Raw genomic sequence first — 21,695 nt, 5'->3', positions numbered from 1 at the left:
CATGATCAACCTGACCACGAGGGTCTGTTTCCTGCGAGCAAACGAAGAACAAGCAAGAAACTGAGATTGCAATCTGGATATTGCGAATATAAGATGAAAGCTTTATTGATCAAGGTGGGGTTCTGTGACGCCTTTGTCTGGTTGTTGAACACAAACGAAGTACGCGAAGTTGCAGCTATGGCGAACTTTTAATCTAAACAAAACCCGAAGTCTAAACGATGCCCTAAGGGCTGTATATATGGAGGAAGAGGGGGGAATTTCGTGGCCCTTGGTGGAGGGGTCCGAAATCAACCCTATCTCTTGTTTCCCCACACATACGGACTCTAAAAATAGCCTATACTTATGTATTTCGAAATTACATGGGCCTGGCCCAATAATAAGGTGTCGCAGCACCTAAAATAGCCTCGGGACGAAATTTATGAAGTGGCATCTTGTATATTTCGTCCAAGGCTTCATGCACCCATTATGGTGGCTTCAAAGTCCTGAAATCATCACTTGTAACTCCATTCTTGTTTCCCTTGCGCATGCCATCATCTCCATGCTTGTTCTTGCTCCAATGTTCATCCTTCTCCAAGCTAGGCCCTTCATTTGTAAGAAAAACAAATGTATCCAATTTAGGCAGCATCATATTCTCATGAACATTAGAATCATTACCAAGAAACGAAAGTACCTGGTAATTTAGTTGGCGTGCACGAGCTCTAGTAATTGGTCCAGTATGTATAGCAACAGGGGCTGTGGGTGTAACAATTGTATTGATGTCCTCATCAATCTCCATGCTAGCCAAGTTGTTGCAACTACCTCCGTCTATGATGACGCGCACAGAACGTTCCTTCACAACTCCCTTGGTGTGGAACAAATTGTGCCTCTGATTTTGCTCAGCTTGTGTGACCTGCACACTCAAAACACGTTGAGCAACTAAACATTCATACCTGTCAGCGTCTTCAGGAGCCATGTATTGCGTCTCATGATCAGAATCATCTCCACCATGTTCTTCACGTGTAATAAGAGCCAAAGTCTCCTCATCATAGTCACTAGCGGACTCATATCCACCATCCGCAGTAGCAATCATCACACGCGGAGATTTGCATTCTCTCGCATAATGACCTCCTCCCTTACAACGATGACAAATAATATCACTTGTGTGCCCTGTTGATGCCATGGAAGAAGAAGAACTCCGTGCAGGCCCAGCAGGTGCGCTCTTGGCAGATAATGGTGGTTGTGCCTGTTTTCTTGTATCACGACTGGAGGAGGCACCTAATTGAGGTGCTGGTGCAGTTGAAGTAGAAGATGCACGCGGTGTCCATGATGAAGGTCGGCCTGCAGAAAAGTTAGTTCGCCCCAATGCTTGTCGATCCTGCACTTCACGTTCAGCTTTACAAGCAAGATGGAATAAACGAGTGATATTAGTATACTCCTTATAGTCTAGAATGGTCTGAATCTCTCTATTTAATCCACCCAGAAAACGTGCAAGCATAGCTTCATTCTCCTCAACAATACCACATCTAATCATGCCAGTTTGTAATTCCTGATAATATTCTTCTACAGAATTTTTTCCTTGTCTTAAATGCTGCAATTTTTGAAGCAATTCACGTTGATAATATGGTGGAACCCAACGCGTACGCATAGCAGTTTTCAAAGCAGCCCAAGTAGATGGAATAGGATATAATCTACAATGCTCAGACCGCCATACACATGCAAAACTAGTGAAAGCACAAACAGCAGCAGCAACTCGTCTCTCCTCGGGATATTGTAAACATGTAAATCGTTGTTCAGTTTCTAACTCCCAAGTAAGATATATATCAGGAACATATCTACCCTCAAATGGTGGAATATTCAATTTCAGTTTAGGAATATGGACATCATCTCGTACCTGAGGTGGTGGTGCAGGCCTACCATTACGAATATATACCTGAGGTCGACCTGGTGGTGGTGGTGCTGGTGGCTGCACATAGTTCGGATTTTGATCAACCTCATCCTCATAATCTCCCACATAATCATCATCCTCCTGGGTACCAGCAGCAGCAGTAGCAGGAGCCAAAGAAGCACCAACAGCAGTAGTAGCGGCACCAGAATTTTGTCCTGGCTCAATAGGAACACGCTGTGCTCGTCCATACTGATTCAGAAGGGGGTGTAGTTGTTGTTGTTGCAGAGGTGCGATAGGTGCAGCCGGTGGTGGAAGACGCGCAAACAGTTCATTAAATCTGTTATCGAGCTTTGTTTCGAACGTCTTCTCAAGGCCAGTAATCTTCTCCATGGCCTCTTCAAAATTGTTCAGCACATCTTGCACCTGTTCAGTCATCATTTGCTGAAACTTATCATGAAGCTCCTTGTTCGATAAGTTCTCCCAGTCAATCTCGTCGGCTTGTGATCCTGGCATGGTTAGCAGCAATAGAAACACACAAGAATATGATCCTACAGACTACTAAGAAGTGGTGGTGGTGTATCACAAATCCGTCAAGCAAATCTCAAATTCTTACCAGTTCTTACCCAGCAGCAGGCGGTGATCAGCAACCGTTGTAGTCAAAAACTCTCAAAGCTTGGATAGAGCGATTACCAGGGAGAGTCAAACACACGACGTAGATGTATGTGGAGCTGGGAAGGCTTATAATATGGTAGCAAAAAGGGTCAGCAATAATCAATTCAGAGATGCAAAGTTGAATAAACGCTCAACGACGGTACTGTGCTGGTCCTAGGCTAGACTGTGCTAGAGACGCGAGCGTAGAACACCAACAAAATCACGGCGCGGCACGTAAACAAGGGAAAAGCACACTCTGGATTTTTTTTTTCGCTCTTTTTTTTGCGCTGCTTTTTTTTTTGCGAAAAATCACTATAATGGCGAGTGTCTCAAAACTCTTCCTAGGTCAAACTGACAGGATGGGCACGAAATTTTTTTTCAACCAAATTTTTTTTTTCGACTGCCCGGACCCAAAATCTGGAAACGGGTCAAAAAAAACTTCCTATAATGGCACCTGTCTCAAAACACTCAGAAACACCTAAAAATAGGATAGCCAGAAATTTTTTCGAAAAATGCGTTTTCGAAAAATTTTGGGCCTAAACGGAGCGTGGCTACCCGACTCCGGCAAGGAAACACGAATCGGAATCTAGATGGATCCCGAAAACAAACCTAATAAGCAAGGAACTCGGATTGGTGGTGGATATATGGTGGTGGTATATGGCAGCGGTGGTGGTAGCGGTGGTAGTATATGGATATGGATCGGTGGTGGTATATGGGCACGGATTGGTGGTGGTATATGGATACAGATTCGGAGCGGTGGTGGTAGATGGCAGGGGCGATGATGATGGTGCGGCGGCGGCGTGACAACTTATGACCAGAACTCGAAACTCTAAAAGACTAGACTCTAAGACCAGCAACTAGACCGACGATGCAACCGCAAATTCAACAAAGCAAAACCCTAAAAAGATTATGCAAAGGCTCAGATTGGTTCGGATATGATGAACTAACCCTAATTTTTTTGTGGCTTTTTCGTGGACTGTAGGTATGAAGAACAGACTCGATCTAAACTACGAAAAACTGTAAAATCTCACCGAGCAACCTGGAAATCTGATACCACTTGATAGAGGCAAAGGTGTCCCGTCTTTCGATGAGATGATGGATATCACTTTGGTGGCAGTCGACTTTGACGATCCGACTACGAACGTGCGAGGACGTCGCGCCTTAGCAATCGCTAAACCAACTCCGAGAGGTTATTGACCACGCCGGAGCACGATCAACCTGACCACGAGGGTCTGTTTCCTGCGAGCAAATGAAGAACAAGCAAGAAACTGAGATTGCAATCTGGATATTGCGAATATAAGATGAAAGCTTTATTGATCAAGGTGGGGTTCTGTGACGCCTTTGTCTGGTCGTTGAACACAAACGAAGTACGCGAAGTTGCAGCTATGGCGAACTTTTAATCTAAACAAAACCCGAAGTCTAAACGATGCCCTAAGGGCTGTATATATGGAGGAAGAGGGGGGGGGGGAATTTCGTGGCCCTTGGTGGAGGGGTCCGAAATCAACCCTATCTCTTGTTTCCCCACACATATGTACTCTAAAAATAGCCTATACTTATGTATTTCGAAATTACATGGGCCTGGCCCAATAATAAGGTGACGCAGCACCTAAAATAGCCTCGGGACGAAATTTATGAAGTGGCATCTTGTATATTTCGTCCAAGGCTTCATGCACCCATTATGGTGGCTTCAAAGTCCTGAAATCATCACTTGTAACTCCGTTCTTGTTCCCCTTGCGCATGCCATCATCTCCATGCTTGTTCTTGCTCCAATGTTCATCCTTCTCCAAGCTAGGCCCTTCATTTGTAAGCAAAACAAATGTATCCAATTTAGGCAGCATCATATTCTCATGAACATTAGAATCATTACCAAGAAACGAAAGTACCTGGTAATTTAGTTGGCGTGCGCGAGCTCTAGTAATTGGTCCAGTATGTATAGCAGCAGGGCCTATGGGTGTAACAATGGTATTGATGTCCTCATCAAAGACGAAAGAGGGGATGCCTTCTGGGGCATCCCCAAGCTTAGGCTCTTGGTTGTCCTTGAATATTACCTTGGGGTGCCTTGGGCATCCCCAATCTTAGGCTCTTGCCACTCCTTATTCCATAGTCCATCGAATCCTTACCCAAAACTTGAAAACTTCACAACACAAAACTTAACAGAAAACTCGTAAGCTCCGTTAGTATAAGAAAATAAATCACCACTTCAAGGTACTGTAATGAACTCATTCTTAATTTATATTGGTGTTAAACCTACTTTATTCCAACTTATCTATGGTTCATACCCTCCGATACTACTCATAGATTCATCAAAATAAGCAAACAACACATAGAAAACAGAATCTGTCAAAAACAGAACAGTCTGTAGTAATATGGATCAAACAAATACTTATGGAACCCCAAAAATTCTAAAATAAATTTATGTACCTTAGTAATTTATCTATTAATCATCTTCAAAAAGAATTAACTAAATATCACTCTCAATATAAAAATGGCAGCAGTTCTCGTGAGCGCTAAAGTTTCTGTTTTTGACAGCATGATCAACAAGACTTTCCCCAAGTCTTCCCAAAGGTTCTAGTTGGCACAAACACTAATTAAAAGCATAAAAACACATCTAAACAAAGGCTAGATGAATTATTTATTACTAAATAGGAACAAAAAGCAAGGAACAAAAATAAAATTGGGTTGCCTCCCAACAAGCGCTATTGTTTAACGCCCCTAGCTAGGCACGATAATGACAATGATGCTCACATAAAAGATAAGAATTGTAACATAAAGAGAGCATCATGAAGAATATGACTAGCATATTTAAGTCTAACACACTTCCTATGCATAGGGATTTTGTGAGCAAACAACTTGTGGGAACAAGAATCAACTTGCATAGGAAGGTAAAACAAGCATAACTTCAAAATTTTAAGCACATAGAGGGGAAACTTGATATTATTGCAATTCCTACAAGCATATATTCCTCCCTCATAATAATTTTCAGTAGCATCATGAATGAATTCAACAATATAACCAGCACCTAAATCATTCTTTTCATGATCTACCAGCTTGCAAATTTTATTACTCTCCACATAAGCAAAATTCTTCTCATGAATAATAGTGGGAGCAAACTCAACAAAATAACTATCATGTGATTGAAAATTAAGATCAAGATGACAAGTTTCATGGTTATCATTATTCTTTAAAGCATACGTGTCATCACAATAATCATCATAGATAGGAGGCATGCTTTCATCATAGTAAATTAGCTCATCAAAGCTTGGGGGGCAAAAAATATCATCTTCATCAAACATAGCTTCCCCAAGCTTGCGGCTTTGCATATCATTAGCATCATGGATATTCAAGGAATTCATACTAACAACATTGCAATCATGCTCATCGTTCAAATATTTAGTGTCAAACATTTTATAGATTTCTTCTTCTAGCACTTGAGTACAATTATCCTTTCCATCATACTCACGAAAGATATTAAAAAGGTGAAGCATATGAGACAAACTCAATTCCATTTTTTTATTTTTTTATAAACTAAACTAGTGATAAAACAAGAAACTAAAAGACTCGATTGCAAGATCTAAGATATACCTTCAAGCACTCACCTCCCCGGCAACAGCGCCAGAAAAGAGCTTAGTTGACGGGGTATGTTAGTGCCGCTTTCCTTGCCTCCCCGGCAATGGCGCCAGAAAAGAGCTTGATGTCTACTACACAACCTTCTTCTTGTAGACGTTGTTGGGCCTCCAAGTGCAGAGGTTTGTAGGACAGTAGCAAATTTCCCTCAAGTGGATGACCTAAGGTTTATCAATCCGTAGGAGGCGTAGGATGAAGATGGTCTCTCTCAAGCAACCCTGCAACCAAATAACAAAGAGTCTCTTGTGTCCCCAACACACCCAATACAATGGTAAATTGTATAGGTGCACTAGTTCGGCGAAGAGATGGTGAAACAAGTGGTATATGGATAGTAGATAAAGGTATTTGTAATCTGAAATAATAAAAACAGCAAGGTAGCAAGTGATAAAAGTGAGCGTAAACGGTATTGCAATGTGTGGAAATAAGGCCTAGGGTTCATACTTTCACTAGTGTAAGTTCCCTCAACAATACTAACATAATTGGATCACATAACTATCACTCAACATGCAACAAAGAGTCACTCCAAAGTCACTAATAGCGGAGAACAAACGAAGAGATTGTGGTAGGGTACGAAACCACCTCAAAGTTATTCTTTCCAATCAATCCGTTGGGCTATTCCTATAAGTGTCACAAACAGCGTAGAGTTCGTACTAGAATAACACCTTAAGATACAAATCAACCAAAACCCTAATGTCACCTAGATACTCCAATGTCACCTCAAGTATCCGTGGGTATGATTATATGATATGCATCACACAATCTCAATTCATCTACTCAACCAACACAAAGGACCTCAAAGAGTGCCCCAAAGTTCTACCGGAGAATCACGACGAAAACGTGTGCCAACCCCTATGCATAGGTTCCCAATGTCACGAAACCCGCAAGTTGATCACCAAAACATACATCAAGTGGATCAATAGAATAACCCATTGTCATCACGGTTATCCCACGCAAGACATACATCAAGTGTTCTCAAATCTTTAAAGACTCAATCCGATAAGATTACTTCAAAGGGGAAACTCAATTCATTACAAGAGACAAGAGGGGGAGGAGAAACAAAGGATCCAACTATAATAGCAAAGCTCGCGATACATCAAGATCATATCATATCAAGAACACGAGAGAGAGAGAGAGATCAAACACATAGCTACTGGTACATACCCTCAACCCTGAGGGAGAACTACTCCCTCCTCGTCATGGAGAGCACCGGGATGATGAATATGGACACTGAGGAAGGATTGCCCCCTCCGGCAGGGTGCCGGAATGGGTCTAGATTGGTTTTTGGTGGCTACGGAGGCTTCTGGCAGCGGAACTCCCGATCTATTCTCTGTTCTGGAAGTTTTAGGGTATATGTAGTTATATAGGCAGAAGAAGCACGTCAGGGGAGCCACGGGGGCCCCACGAGGCAGGGGGGCGCGCCCACCCCCTAGGGCGCGCCCCCACCCTCGTGGGCAGCTCCCGTATCTTCTGACGTGGGGTCCAAGTCCATCAGGTGTGTTTCCTTCCAAAAATAACTTCTCTAGTTGATTTCGTTCCGTTTCGACTCCGTCTAATATTCCTTTTCTTCAAAACACTGAAATAGGCATAAAACAACAAATCTGGGCTGGGCCTCCGGTTAATAGGTTAGTCCCAAAAATAATATAAAAGTGGATAATAAAGCCAAATATTGCCCAAAACAGTAGATAATATAGCATGGAGCAATCAAAAATTATAGATACGTTGGAGACATATCGGATAGTACCAAGGACCCCGACTCTGAGGATGAAAGATCGGGAAAGGGAAAGAAGAGTAACGACATGAAAGGACAGCAGTATAACCCTACCAATCAGGGCACCAACGATAAGCGCAAAGCTAATGATTTTGTGGCTAACACCGGTGCACGCAATTATAACCAGCGTCATAAGGGACCGCCGGCTCAAGGGACAAGATTTGACCTTGACGCAGTATTAAATCAGCCATGTCCAAAACACGGAACGGATCAGAAGCCGGCTACTCATTCATGAAAAGATTACAGCATAATGAGAAGCTTTAGGGAGTCAATCCAACACAACTGTGGCCCGAACGGTGGGTCAGGATCCAGCTCTCATGGTCCGGGTCATGGTGGCGGCGGCTCAAATTCCGGGTTTCACAGCCAAGGCAATCAAGGTGGTTACAATTAGCAGAATAATCAAGGGAATCAACAGCAGCAACAGTCTGGTTATCAAAGCAATCCAAAGCAGTTGAATAGTGGGCAGTACCATATTTTCACCACCAGTTTGTGTAAACGGGATCAGAAGCTTCACAAGAGAGCTGTGAACGCTGTTGAGCCGGCGGTGCCTCGCTATTTATGGTGGTCAGAGCAGCCTATTGTGTGGAGTCGTGAGGATCATCCGCCCCGGGTTGATAATCCGGGTCACCTGGCTCTGGTGGTGGCGCCTCAGGTTGGGGGCTATAAATTTACTAAGGTACTCATGGATGGAGGTAGCAGCATTAACGTACTTTATTATGAGACCTTTCATCGCATGGGACTGACTGATAAGAATCTTAAACCGTCAAACACTGTTTTCCATGGTGTGGTATCGGGTAAGTCGGCCTACCCGATGGGTAAGATATCTTTAGAGGTTGCTTTTGGAGATGAGCATGATTCCAGGTCTGAGACTTTAACCCTCAAAGTGGTCAAGATCAAGAGCCCTTATCATGCTCTGTTTGGGCGGCCGGCTTATGCTAAGTTCACGGCAATGCCTTGTTATGTTTACTTGCAACTTAAAATGCCAGGTCATAAGGGCACCATCACAGTGCATGGGAGTTGCAAGGTGGCCTTGGAGTGCGAGGAAGGTGATGCGGCTTATGCTGAATCAGTTTGTGCAACAGAGGAGCTGAAATTTTACAAGGATAATGTTGACCCGACAGATATGACATCCTTGAAAAAGCCAACCACAGAGCATGATCCTTCGTTAAAGTTTAAATTGGTAGATGATACTAAATTGGCTGACTTCGTCCCTGGCAACTCATCTAAACAGTTCAGCATCAACATTAACCTGGATCCGAAATAGGAAAGCGCACTCATCGAGTTCATCCGTGAGAACCGGGACATCTTTGCATGGAAGCCTTCAGACATGCCGGGTGTGCCGAGGAAACTCGCTGAGCACACTCTTAATATTGATCCAAAGTTTAAGCCAGTCAAGCAATTTCTTCGCCGATTTAACGAGGAGAGGTGAAAGTGTACGATCGAAAGTATGTCTAGAGGGGGGGGGGTGATTAGACTACTTGACCAAATAAAAATCTAGCCTTTTCCCAATTTTAATTCTTGGCAGATTTTAGCAACTTAGCATAAGTCAAGCAATCAACCTACACATGCAATTCTAAGAGTATAGCAGCGGAAAGTAAAACAATTGCATATGAAGGTAAAGGGAGGAGTTTGGAGGGAGCAAACGCAATGTAGACACGAAAAATTTTGGCGTGGTTCCATAGGTGGTGCTATCGTACATCCACGTTGATGGAGACTTCAACCCATGAAGGGTAACGGTTGCGCGAGTCCACGGAGGGCTCCACCCATGAAGGGTCCACGAAGAAGCAACCTTGTCTATCCCACCATGGCCGTCGCCCACGAAGGACTTGCCTCACTGGGGTAGATCTTCATGAAGTAGGCGATCTCCTTGCCCTTACAAACTCCTTGGTTCAACTCCACAATCTTGACGGAGGCTCCCAAGTGACACCTAACCAATTTAGGAGACACCACTCTCCGAGAGGTAACAAATGGTGTGTTGATGATGAACTCCTTGCTCTTGCTTCAAATGATAGTCTCCCCAACACTCAACTCTCTCTCATAGGATAGGATTTGGTTGAAAGATGATTTGAGTGGAAAGCAACTTGGGGAAGGATAGAGATCAAGATTTATGTGGTTGGAATGGAATATCTTGACCTCAACACAAGTGTAGGTGGTTCTCTCTCAGAAAATGTATGTCGGAAGTGTAGGCATGTTCTGATGGCTCTCTCCACGAATGAAGAGTGGGTGGAGGGGTATATATAGCCTCCACACAAAATCTAACCGTTACACACAATTTACCAAACTCGGTGGGACCGAATCATGAAACTCGGTTAGACCGATTTAGTTCATAATGTGACCGTTAGGATTTTCGGTGGGACCGACATGTCAACTCGGTGAGACCGATTTCGTTAGGGTTAGGGCATAACGTAATCTCGGTGATACCGATTACACAAACTCAGTGGGACCGATTTTGGTAATAGACAAATAGAGAGTTGGCCAGGCAAACTCGGTGGGACCGATTCGCTCATCTCGGTTGTACCGAAACGTTGTGAAAGGGAAACAGAGAGTTTGCATTGCAATCTCAATGGGACCGGTCGCTCATCTCGGTTTGACTAAGACGTTACGAAGGGAAACAAAGAGATTACAATCCCATCTCGGTGAGACCGAGATCCCTATCGATAAGACCGAAAAGACTAGGGTTTCTAGCAGTGGCTATGTCAACTAAACTCAGTGGCGCTGGATAGACAGATTTGGTGGGGCCGAGTTTGACTTTTGGTTTGGGACATATGTGGATGTGAGAAAGTAGTTGAGGGTTTTTGGAGCATATCACTAAGCACTTTGAGCAAGAAACTCATTAAGCAACACCTCACCCCCTCTTGATAGTATTGGCTTTTCCTATGGACTCAATGTGATCTTGGATCACTTAAAATGAAAAAAATGTAGAGTCCTAAGCTTTTAGCTTGAGCCAATCCTTTGTCCTTAGCATTTTGAGGGGTCCACATTTCTCATCCATGCCATGCCAATCATTGAGCTTTCCTGAAATGTTTATCTTGAAGTAGCATTAGCTCAATGAGCTATATGTTGTTAGGAATTACCAAAACCACCCAGGGATAGTTGCACTTTCAATCTCCCCCTTTTTGGTAATTGATGACAACATATAGATCAAAGCTTCGACAAAAGATAATAAGATTGAAAAACATCGTCGCTTTGAGAAGTATGTGATAAGCAAGAGCTCCCCCTAAATTTGTGCATTATTTAAAATATGCTTTTGAATGCAAATGCACAATCGATTAGGATCATGGGTTACTCTTTCATGTCACATACATCTTGGTGGAGCGCTCAAAATGATAGAAGTTAAAAACATGCACTCATCACCAAGCAAGTGAATGATCATATAGGAATATAAGAGATAATATCATCCAACAAGCATTAAGGGTAGCATATGATCAAACACATGATCAAACAAGTATCTCACAAGGACATAAAGTATCTCACACAAGTATGCAATAAAGTAGTTCAACCAAAATAGCAAGAGAGATAAAAAGCAACACTCTCTCTCGAAGCCTATGATATGTACATTTTTCTCCCCCTTTGGCAACAAGTACCAAAAAGTTTGAAAATGCATAGTGTTATACGTCTCTCAGGCTTGATCTTTGGGAGGTGGTGTAGAGATGACTCCAAGGACGAAAGCTTCTGTTGATGTAGTTGGAGCTGGTGGAGTGGCTGCTGGAGGTGGCACTAGAGCTGTAGCTGCTGGTGCTGACACTGAAGCTCTAGTATCTGAGACTGGCACTGCAGCAGACCTTGGACCTCGTGGCACGCGCTTGAAAGCATCAGTGGTTGCTTTTCCTCTCCTCTCCTCTGCTTCCTCCTGAAGCTGCTCAACTGCAGTCTGAATCTCAGTCACTTTGACATCAAGATCATATAATTTCTGCTCAACGATCCTCTCCAAGCTCTCCTGGTTTTGAGTCAGGGTGGCCAAGCCCTTCTCAATCCTCAAGGTGGATTGGATCAGATATCCAAGCTGATCTTGCTTGGTCTTCAAGAATACTTGAGATGCCTCTTCAATAGTTGGCATCTTTGCAGCTTTCTCTACCCTTGCCTTCTCTCTCTTCTCATGTGCTTGAGTTGATGATGGTTCATTTTTATTCATGACAACAATGTTGTCTTCAAATTCAGGGTAGATGGGCAGGTGCTCCTTATCCAATAGATATTTGCATGTGCGCATCTTGGAGTTGATGAGCTCCTGAATTTGTGGGGCATGCCCACAACTTCTCTTTTGATCAGCTGCTGTCCTTTTGACTGTCTCCACAATCAGACTCATGACTTTGAACTTTTGAGGCACATCAAACAAATGGAGCAAATTGATAGCATGTCCTCTGATCATCTTGTGATCACCTGACTTGGGTAGCAATGTGTGCCTTAGGATCCAGTTGATGGTAGGCATACCAGACAACAAGAAGTGGACAGATCCAAACTTATGAGTATCCAATGCATTATCTGGGAACTCTCTGTACATGTTGGCCATATAGTTATGGTCTTTCTTCTTTTCAGCATAAACATTCAAGTCATCCTCACTTTCTTCTGGGGCATTGATCAACTGAGCCCATTCTTCAATAGTAGATTGGTACCTTGTACCTTCAGACATCCAAATGATCTTTCTATCTGGGTAGAAGTGGGTAGTGGAGTAAAACTACATGATCAGCTCATCATTCCAGTTGGTGAGCTTCTGGGCAACAAATGTATCGACTCCACATGCTTTGAAGCTGTCATATACACTTGGATAGTGATCTTCATTCTCCTTGATGTACTCCAAGTCAGCCCATCTCATGTCACACACTATGGGCTTCTTGTCAAGCAGAATTGTCTCATAGAAGTCTTGTTGTTCCTTAGTGTGAAACATGTAATCCACATCAGTTCTCCTCCTGATAACATATGGATCAGACTGTCTCCATAATCTCAGTCCTAAATCCTTCCTGATTTTCATGTTTTCTGCAACAGGATGTGCGTCATTGTGGTCAGGGATCTTGGGCTTGAGCTTCCTTAGCACTTGGGCTTCATCATCTTCTTCATCAACAGTCTCAGGCACTGGGGCCTTGTTCTTTTCTGCAGCTGAAATGTTTCTAGTGCTTCTCTTTGGAGCAGACTTCTGAGCTGGAGCTTTGGGAGCAGACTTAGGCTTTGATGGAGCAGCCCCTGATCTGATTGCATCTCCCATAAGCTTCTGAGCTTTGGGTGCTGGTGCAGCATCCTCTTCTTCTTCATCATCATCTCTCATCATGGATGATCTGCCTAGCACTCTGGCAGTGGTCTTCTTGACCCTTTCCTTCCTTTTCCTCCCTTCTCCAACTGCCTCTTCAGTTGGCTTGGAGGTTTCAGCAGTGGATGCTCTGGCCTTAGACATAGGAACTCTCTTTATTGGTGCCTTCTTATGCATCCCTGGCTTAACTGTAGCAGCTGTGCCATACTCCTTTTTAGCACCTTTTTCCTTAAAGTGGCCTCATCCTCAATGGCCACATAATCCTCATCCTCAGATTATGAGGTTTTCTTCTTCCTGGATCTGGTTGCTGCCTTAGGTAAGTTGCTTGGAGTGCTCCTGCTTCCATCATCAGAAGAACTGGAGGGACTAGTGCCCTCACTCATCTGAACCTGTTCTTCAAATTTGTTCTGGCTGTCACTTTGATCAAACATCTTGCAGGAAAACTATCAGCAGACCCTGTGAATAGGTCGTATATGAGGTAGAGTAGATGAGCATCACAAAGTACAGAGGTTTTGCAAAATAATTGAGTCAAAAAGTTTAGTTTTAGTTCTCTACAAAAGTGATCTCGAAGCTACCGAATTGACAAACTCGGTGATACCGAAGCAACACTTGGAACCTAAACTAGTGAACTCGGTAGGGCCGAGTCACCGTTCGATGGCACCGAGATTGCTAGGGTTTCACAGAATCTTGAACTCAGTCACAACGATTTGCACGTTTCGGTCAGACCGAAAAGCACATGTGAAATGGCCAAGGTCGAATCAGTGAGACCGATTTCTATAGTTCGATCGGTCCGAGATGAGTTCTGCGGAGAGCTAACCCTAAATTTTTTGAATCAATATGGACCTAAGGAAGTTTTAGCTAGATGGATCAATCTCAATCGTGGCAAGAAACATGTCATTGTCCTTGTGCTAGGAATCGGAGTGAAAATACAGCACAAGGGGTCGAACACTTACCCTAGAGCGGCGAGTGTTCGCTACAGCGGCAACGGCGGAGCAGATTGCCGTTGACGGTGACAGAGACTAGCGGCGGGAGGTCGCTGGCGGCGAGAGGACGATCCGGAGACCCAAAGAGGCAGAGCAGGTTACGTGCGGGTGAAGGGTTTCGGAAAAATTTCCAAAATTTGACCCGTCAGTATATATAACCTGACCCTGTCGGTGTGACCGAGTGGAACAACTCGGTGGCACCGAGATGCAGAACTGCAAGCGGTTACTGCAACTCGGTGTGACCAAAACGTTCTAATCGGTTGCACCGAGATTGAAAACCTAAATCAACTTAGTGATCTCGGTGTGACCGAAATAGATGACTCGATCATACCGAAATGCACAAAGAGGTTTTGGAAGTTTAAGTCTATGACGAATCGGGGACTCCGAGTGCTCCTCACACAGAGTGGTTCGAATCTGACTTGATCAAACTTTGTGATGTAGCATGAATAGAGTTTGAGACGAGGAAAGCATAGATAGCTAGAGCGAGTTCTTAGGCATTCTTGTCCATCCATTTGGCAAAAGAGAAAAAGCCAAACAATCAAAGCAAAAAATGGATGTCCTCGAATGAGTAAAATATGCATCCAACATGCTCACACAATAAGATGGCAAATGAAATATGTAACAAAGCATGCACAATCACTCTAACATCTATCAAGCAATTTGGCGATGACTAGGTCATCTATATATGAGTATATTGACTTAGGAGTCAAATGAGAACATTTGATCGTAGGTCATACTCATCGTTTAAGCACAAGTGGGGTTGCCACTTTTACATAAAGCATTGTTGTGTTCACACCATTAGAGTTGCTTTAGCTCAATTGATTGGAGTAAAGCTCCCCCTAGATGTGATATCCCCCCTAAGAGGGATGAACTAACCTTGGGTTTTGTCGATGATGACTTCATGTAGGTGTTGAAGATGTAGATGCTCAATGTTGATGTAGATCTTTTGGAGCAATCCTTTGGAGTGAGTTGCACTTTCAATACCTACACGGATTAGTCCCACAGTAAACAAACAAGGATATCCATAGACATAGAGTGAGGTTCACATAGGATGATGTCCATGAAAGCATTAGGTTACCTTGTCCCTTGTCTTACCAATAATAGGGTTTGTGACTCCTTGAACTAGTGCAAGATATGGAAGTTGTTTGCACTTGTCCTCGCCAAAATGATATGAGTAAAGTATGTTGGCGGAGTCATCCTCAAGAACTCTCTAGTTCTTCTTCTTCGGGATCCACACCATCTTGATGGGAATCCTTGGAGTTGTAGTCGTACTTGATGAAGTAAAACTTGATGTAGTCTTGGGAACCCACTTGACCAAGGCCTTAGGTGCTTCTTCAAATGCATCAATCTCCTCTTGAAGCATGTCCTTGCCGTTTAGCTTGTGGTCTTGTGGTGGAAGATCATCTTGAGCTTGTGTTCCTTGGAAAGAAGTAGGATCATACTTCTCTTGTTGAGGATCAAACTTCGTCTTGGGGTATTGATCTTCTTACCACTCAACTCCATTGGCATTAAACTTTTGTTCAAAACCTACACCTTGATTCTTCCGGTGTCTTCCTTGCTTGCATACAATTTCCTCGAATTGCTTACTCCCGGCAAGGCTCTTGTAAACACCTTTCTCTATAATTCCCTTCAATAAGCTGTTTTCTTGCTCAAGTGTAACTTGGCTAAGAGAATCATTAGTGGAATCAAGAGAACTACTAGAAGCAACAACATTGGATTTAGCATGATTGTTGTTACTACTAAAAGAAGAATCTTTCTTACTCTTGTTGCTAGTTTTAACTTGTGGCATGCAAGTAGACAAGAGTAAATGCTTGGCAATGTAAGAAGAACTTTTCTTGCGAAGATCATCATTGATTGCTTTTAAGAACTCATGCTCTTGCTCAAGGTTGAGTTTTTCAAAGCGTAGCTTCTCATGAGTCTTTAAAAGTTCTCGATGATCTTCCAAGGTAGTTTCATGAGCTAACTTAAGAGTGTTTAATTCTTTAGTTAGACGCTCAATCTTCTTCTTATCATCGTCATTCATTTTATCTTGATTATTATGATTAATAGCAAGTTCATCATAGTTTTCATAACTAGAGTTGTCAACAAGTAAATCATCATCTCCTAGCAAATCATCTTCATCACTATTGAAATCAACATACTCGGGGTGTGTTACCTTTGGACCTTTAGCCATGAAGCATCTTTCAAATCCTTCATTTGGTGAGTCAAATATGTCGCAGGAGTCGATTGACACAAGTGCTAGACCGGCAACACCTTCATCTTGAGTATATTCGGAGTCGGAGTGATAGCTTCTTTTAGAGTGATTGTCGGAGTCGGAGCCGGATACCGATTCACCAACATGAGCTTGATGTCTTCTTTTTGTGTAGCTCTTTGATGATTTGTCCTTTCTCTCCGAATCCTTGCTTCTTCGAGAGGGTCTTCGTTCATAACGATCATCTCTACTCCTTCTCTCTCTTGGCGGTGATTATTCTCTCCTACTTTTTCTTTTCGGAGAATCTTCTCTTCTTTTGTAAGGAGCCATACACTCATTTGAATAGTGTCCGGGTCTTCCACAATTGTAGCAGTTACGCTCACGACTAGAAGATCTTTTGTTATTGTAGGACCTTGACTTGGAACTTCTTTCCTTGCTTCTACTCTTGTAGAACTTGTTGAAGGTCTTCACCATTAGGCTCAATTCTTCATTGAAGGTTTGCTTCTCATTTGATGATGTGAGGGCATCACATGAGGATTTGTAGGCATCACTTGACTTGTTGTGGAGCTCTTCCTTATCCTTGAGTGACATCTCATGAGCAACAATTCTTCCAATGACTTCTGTTGGCTTGAGATCTTTGTAGTTGGGCATCATTTGGATCAATGTGCACACGGTATCATATTTTCCATCAAAGGCTCTTAGGATCTTCTTGATGATGAATCTATCGGTCATCTCTTCACTTCCTAAGCCGGCAATCTCATTTGTAATGAGAGCAAGCCTAGAGTACATTTTGGCGACACCTTCACCATCCTTCATTTTGAACTTGTCAAGTTGACTTTGAAGCACATCCAATTTGGATTCCTTGACGGGTTCGGTACCTTCGTGCATATCAATCAAAGTATCCCAAATTTCCTTTGCATTCTCAAGACGGCTGATTTTGTTGAATTCTTCGGGGCACAATCCGTTGAAGAGAATATCACTAGCTTGAGCATTGTATTGCAGCATCTTCAACTCTTCCGCGGTAGCTTCACGGTTCGGTTCTCTCCCATCAAAGAATTCACCTAGCAAGCCAATACACACAATAGCCCAAACGGCGGGATTATGTCCAAGAATATGCATTTTCATCTTATGCTTCCAACTAGCAAAATTAGTACCATCAAAGTAAGGACCTCTACGGTGGTAATTTCCCTCGCTAGACGTCATACTCTCCTAGGTTGTGAAACCAAGGCTATGACCACCAAAAGCTATGCAAATCAAAGTAAAAGGAGACCAAAGCTCTGATACCACTTGTAGGATCGAAAGTATGCCTAGAGGGGGGGAGGGGTGATTAGACTACTTGACCAAATAAAAATCTAGCCTTTTCCCAATTTTAATTCTTGGCAGATTTTAGCAACTTAGCACAAGTCAAGCAATCAACCGACCCATGCAATTCTAAGAGTATAGCAGCGGAAAGTAAAACAAATGCATATGAAGGTAAAGGGAGGAGTTTGGAGGGAGCAAACACAATGTAGACACGGAGATTTTTGGTGTGGTTTCGATAGGTGGTGCTATCATACATCCACGTTGATGGAGACTTCAACCCACGAAGGGTAACAGTTGCGCAAGTCCATGGAGGACTCCACCCACGAAGGGTCCATGAAGAAGCAACCTTGTCTATCCCACCATGGCCGTCGCCCACGAAGGACTTGCCTCACTAGGGTAGATCTTCACGAAGTAGGCGATCTCCTTGCCCTTACAAACTCCTCGGTTCAACTCCTGATAGAGGCAAAGGTGTCCCGTCTTTTGATGAGATGGTGGCTATCGTTTTAAAGGAAGTCGACTTTGACGATCCGACTACGAACGTGTGAGGACGTCGCGCCTTAGCAATCGCTAAACCAACTCCGAGGGGTTATTGACCACGCCGGAGCACGATCAACCTAACCACGAGGGCCTGTTTCCTGCGAGCAAACGAAGAACAAGCAAGAAACTAAGATTGCAATCTGGATATTGCGAATATAAGATGAAAGCTTTATTGATCAAGGTGGGGTTCTGTGACGTCTTGGTCTGGTCGTTGGACACAAACGAAGTACGCGAAGTTGCAACTATGGCGAACTTTTAATCTAAACAAAACCCAAAGTCTAAACGATGCCCTAAGGGCTGTATATATGGAGGAGAGAGGGGAAATTTCGTGGCCCTTGGTGGAGGGGTCCGAAACCAACCCTAACTCTTGTTTCCCCACACATACGGACTCTAAAACAGCCTATACTTAAGTATTTCGAAAATACATGGGCCTGGCCCAATAATAAGATGACGCAACACCTAGAATAGCCTCTGGACGAAATTTATGAAGTGGCATCTTGTATATTTCGTCCCATGCTTCATGCACTCATTATGGTGGCTTCAGAGTCCTGGAATCATCACTTGTAACTCCATTCTTGTTCCCCTCGCGCATGCCATCACCTCCATGCTTGAACTTGCTCCAATGTTCATCTTTCTTGTCCAAGCTAGGCCCTTCATGATGAGGACATGACTACCTTGGATATGACCAAAAATATTGCATATATGCATATTTGTCAGGTGATTTCTAGTGCAAACTATTCAATAATCTATTTATGTTATTCAGAACAAAAATACTTCACACACTTTTGTGTTTTGTCTAATTGCAGGTGTATGGGACATTTGTACAATCCACATATGAAGATAAGGAAGAAAGAGATGTTTATTTGCTGTCCAAAAAGTTCTCTCACGTCACTTTTGGCCCAAGAGAAGATAGAGTCCAAGTCTCTCACGTTCTGGATTCAGATTCGGACTGCACAGACATACCTGACTCAAAACGCACACAAGTTTTTCATACGGACTCCGAATTGGGTGATTCTTTTTTTGTTGGAAACTAGATTTCGTGCACTTTCCAACCCAATTGGAATCACCTTCAAATTCGTCCGGAGTGTTGAGTTGTGGACGAAACAATCTGATGCTGCAGCAGAATCCGAGTCAAACTACAAGTCTAAAGGTGTTACATCACCTTCACTTGGGCCCATTGGCCTTGTACGGCCTAGATTTAGTTTTAGGGTGCCTTGGGACGTCCTCTCACCTCCTTGGCCGCCACCCCTTGCTCCTATATAAGTAGATCCATCTAGTAGCTTTTTTCTTGGGATTTGTTTAGTTAAAAGTTAGCCATTGCAACTTCGTGTACTTCGTTTGTGTCCAACGACCAGACCAAGACCGCTTCCGGATCCCCACCATTATCTCATATTTATTTGCAATATTCAGATTGCTTTATCATATTCTTGCTCGTTCTTCGATTGCTTGCAGGAATAGACCTTCGTGGTCAGGCTGACCGTGCTTCCAGCATCGTCAGTAACCTCAGGAGATTGGTTTAGCGATTGCTAAGGCGCAACGTCGTGCACGTTTGTAGTCGGATCATCAAAGTCGTCTCCACCAAATCGATAGTTATCATGTCATCGAAAGATTGGGACCCTCGCCTCTATCAAGTGGTATCAGATTTCCAGGTTGCTCGGTGAGATTTTACAGTTTTTCATAGTTTAAATCGCATCTGTCATTCATACCTACAGTCCATGAAAAAGCCACAAAAAAAGTTAGATCTGTTCATCCCTTATCCAAGCCAATCTGAGCCTTTGCAATTTTCTATTCATTGCTTGCATAGTTGAATTATCGGTTGCATCGTCGTGTCAGTTGCTGGTCTTAGTGTCTAGTTCCTTTAGAGTTTCGAGTTCTGTTCACATTAGTCACGCCGCCGCTGCATCATTATCCCTTCCGCTGTCCACCATCCCATCTATTAATTTCCACCACGTGCTACACACTGTTCATTGTCATAATCATAGTTGAGGTCATTCACATCTTCGCCTGATCGAATCTGCATCTTATCTAGTTTGTCTTGGAAAGAGGGAGAAAAAGAAGATAAAGAAAAAAAAGAGAGAAAAAAGGAAAGAAAAAAAAATGGGAGAAGAAAAAGAAAAAAAAAGCGTGAGAAAAAAAAGAGAGAAGAAAAAAAATTGGATCTATCTAGAATCAATCTCGTACCTGAATTCGGATTGGAATCTGTTTTGCGCACTGTTCAGTAAAACAGGTGTATCTTCCTCATACGAAGTCCGTTTTGGCTCCGTGAGTACTCAAATTGAAGATAGCGACGAGCCGCATCTAAATAGTTGCAGAAGCTAGTTCAATATTTGACACCTGAAAATCGGCTTCTAAATAGGTCTTTTTGCCCTCCGAAGTTCATGAACACAGCTTGTTCCAATTTTTCAGGCCAGTTTTAGAATTCTTTGACTCCTCATATCAACTCGGAATTGAGTGATTCTTTTTGCATTGGAAAGCTTGAGTTAGTAGCATTCTTTGAAAGAATTTATTAGAAAATTGTCTCAAACTTTTCAAGAGGAAAGTTGGAGAGAGAGTTGTTGTATATCCTGCTTGGCAGTTGTTTTTCATCATTATCTTCACTGCCGTTGTCATCTTCACTTATATCTTGCTGTCAAGAGCTACTTAGTATCCTTCATTGATACTAGTTGTGCTACGCCATGACCTTATTAGTGTTCTAGGCTCGCGTCTCTAGTCCGGTCTAGCCTAAGACCAGCACAGTACCGTCGTTGAGCGTTTATTCAACATTGCATCTTTGAATTGATTATTGCTAATCTTTTGCTACCATATATAGCCAACCCAGCTCCACATATTTCTACACCGTGTATACGTACGCTCCCCTGGCAATCGCTTTACTCAATATTCGGAGTTACTTGACACCGCTGGTTGCCGATCACCGCCTGCTGCATGGTAAGAACTTGTAAGACATTGATATTTGCTTTACTGTGAGCGTTTTACCACCACATCCTAGTAGTTATAGGAACATTATTTTTGGGTTTTGTTTCTTGTTCTACTAATCATTACAGGATCCAGAGTCAATTCATGAGCTTTGTCGATCACGGGAGACGTGCCACCACCTTTGCAAATACCACAACCGTCACGGGAGGTGCACAAACATCCAAATGCACATGATCAGGTTAATGTATCTATACCACCATTTAATGGCCGTTTTAAACCTGCTTTATATATTGAATGGGAGTTCAACATAAAAAATATATTTGCTTCCCATAATTTCGATGAACATAAAAAGGTTAAGGTTGCGGTTGGTTCTTTCACTGGTTATGCTTTGGTTTGGTGGAGTGAATATTGTCGGTTACACCCTGATTATATACCTACTACTTGGGATGATTTGAAACTTGCCATGCGACATACTTTCGTCCCTGCTTATTATACTCGTGACATGATTAAGAAGTTGCAACACTTAAAACAAGGTAGTGAAACTGTAACAAAATATTATGATGATTTACAAACTACCTTGTTGCATTCCTCTTTAGAAGAAAGTGAAGATGATTTTATGGATA

The sequence above is a fragment of the Triticum dicoccoides genome, unplaced genomic scaffold, assembly GCF_002162155.2.
Source record: "Triticum dicoccoides isolate Atlit2015 ecotype Zavitan unplaced genomic scaffold, WEW_v2.0 scaffold23877, whole genome shotgun sequence".
In the NCBI taxonomy this organism is placed as follows: Eukaryota; Viridiplantae; Streptophyta; class Magnoliopsida; order Poales; family Poaceae; genus Triticum; species Triticum dicoccoides.
This window is presented reverse-complemented; position numbering follows the sequence as displayed.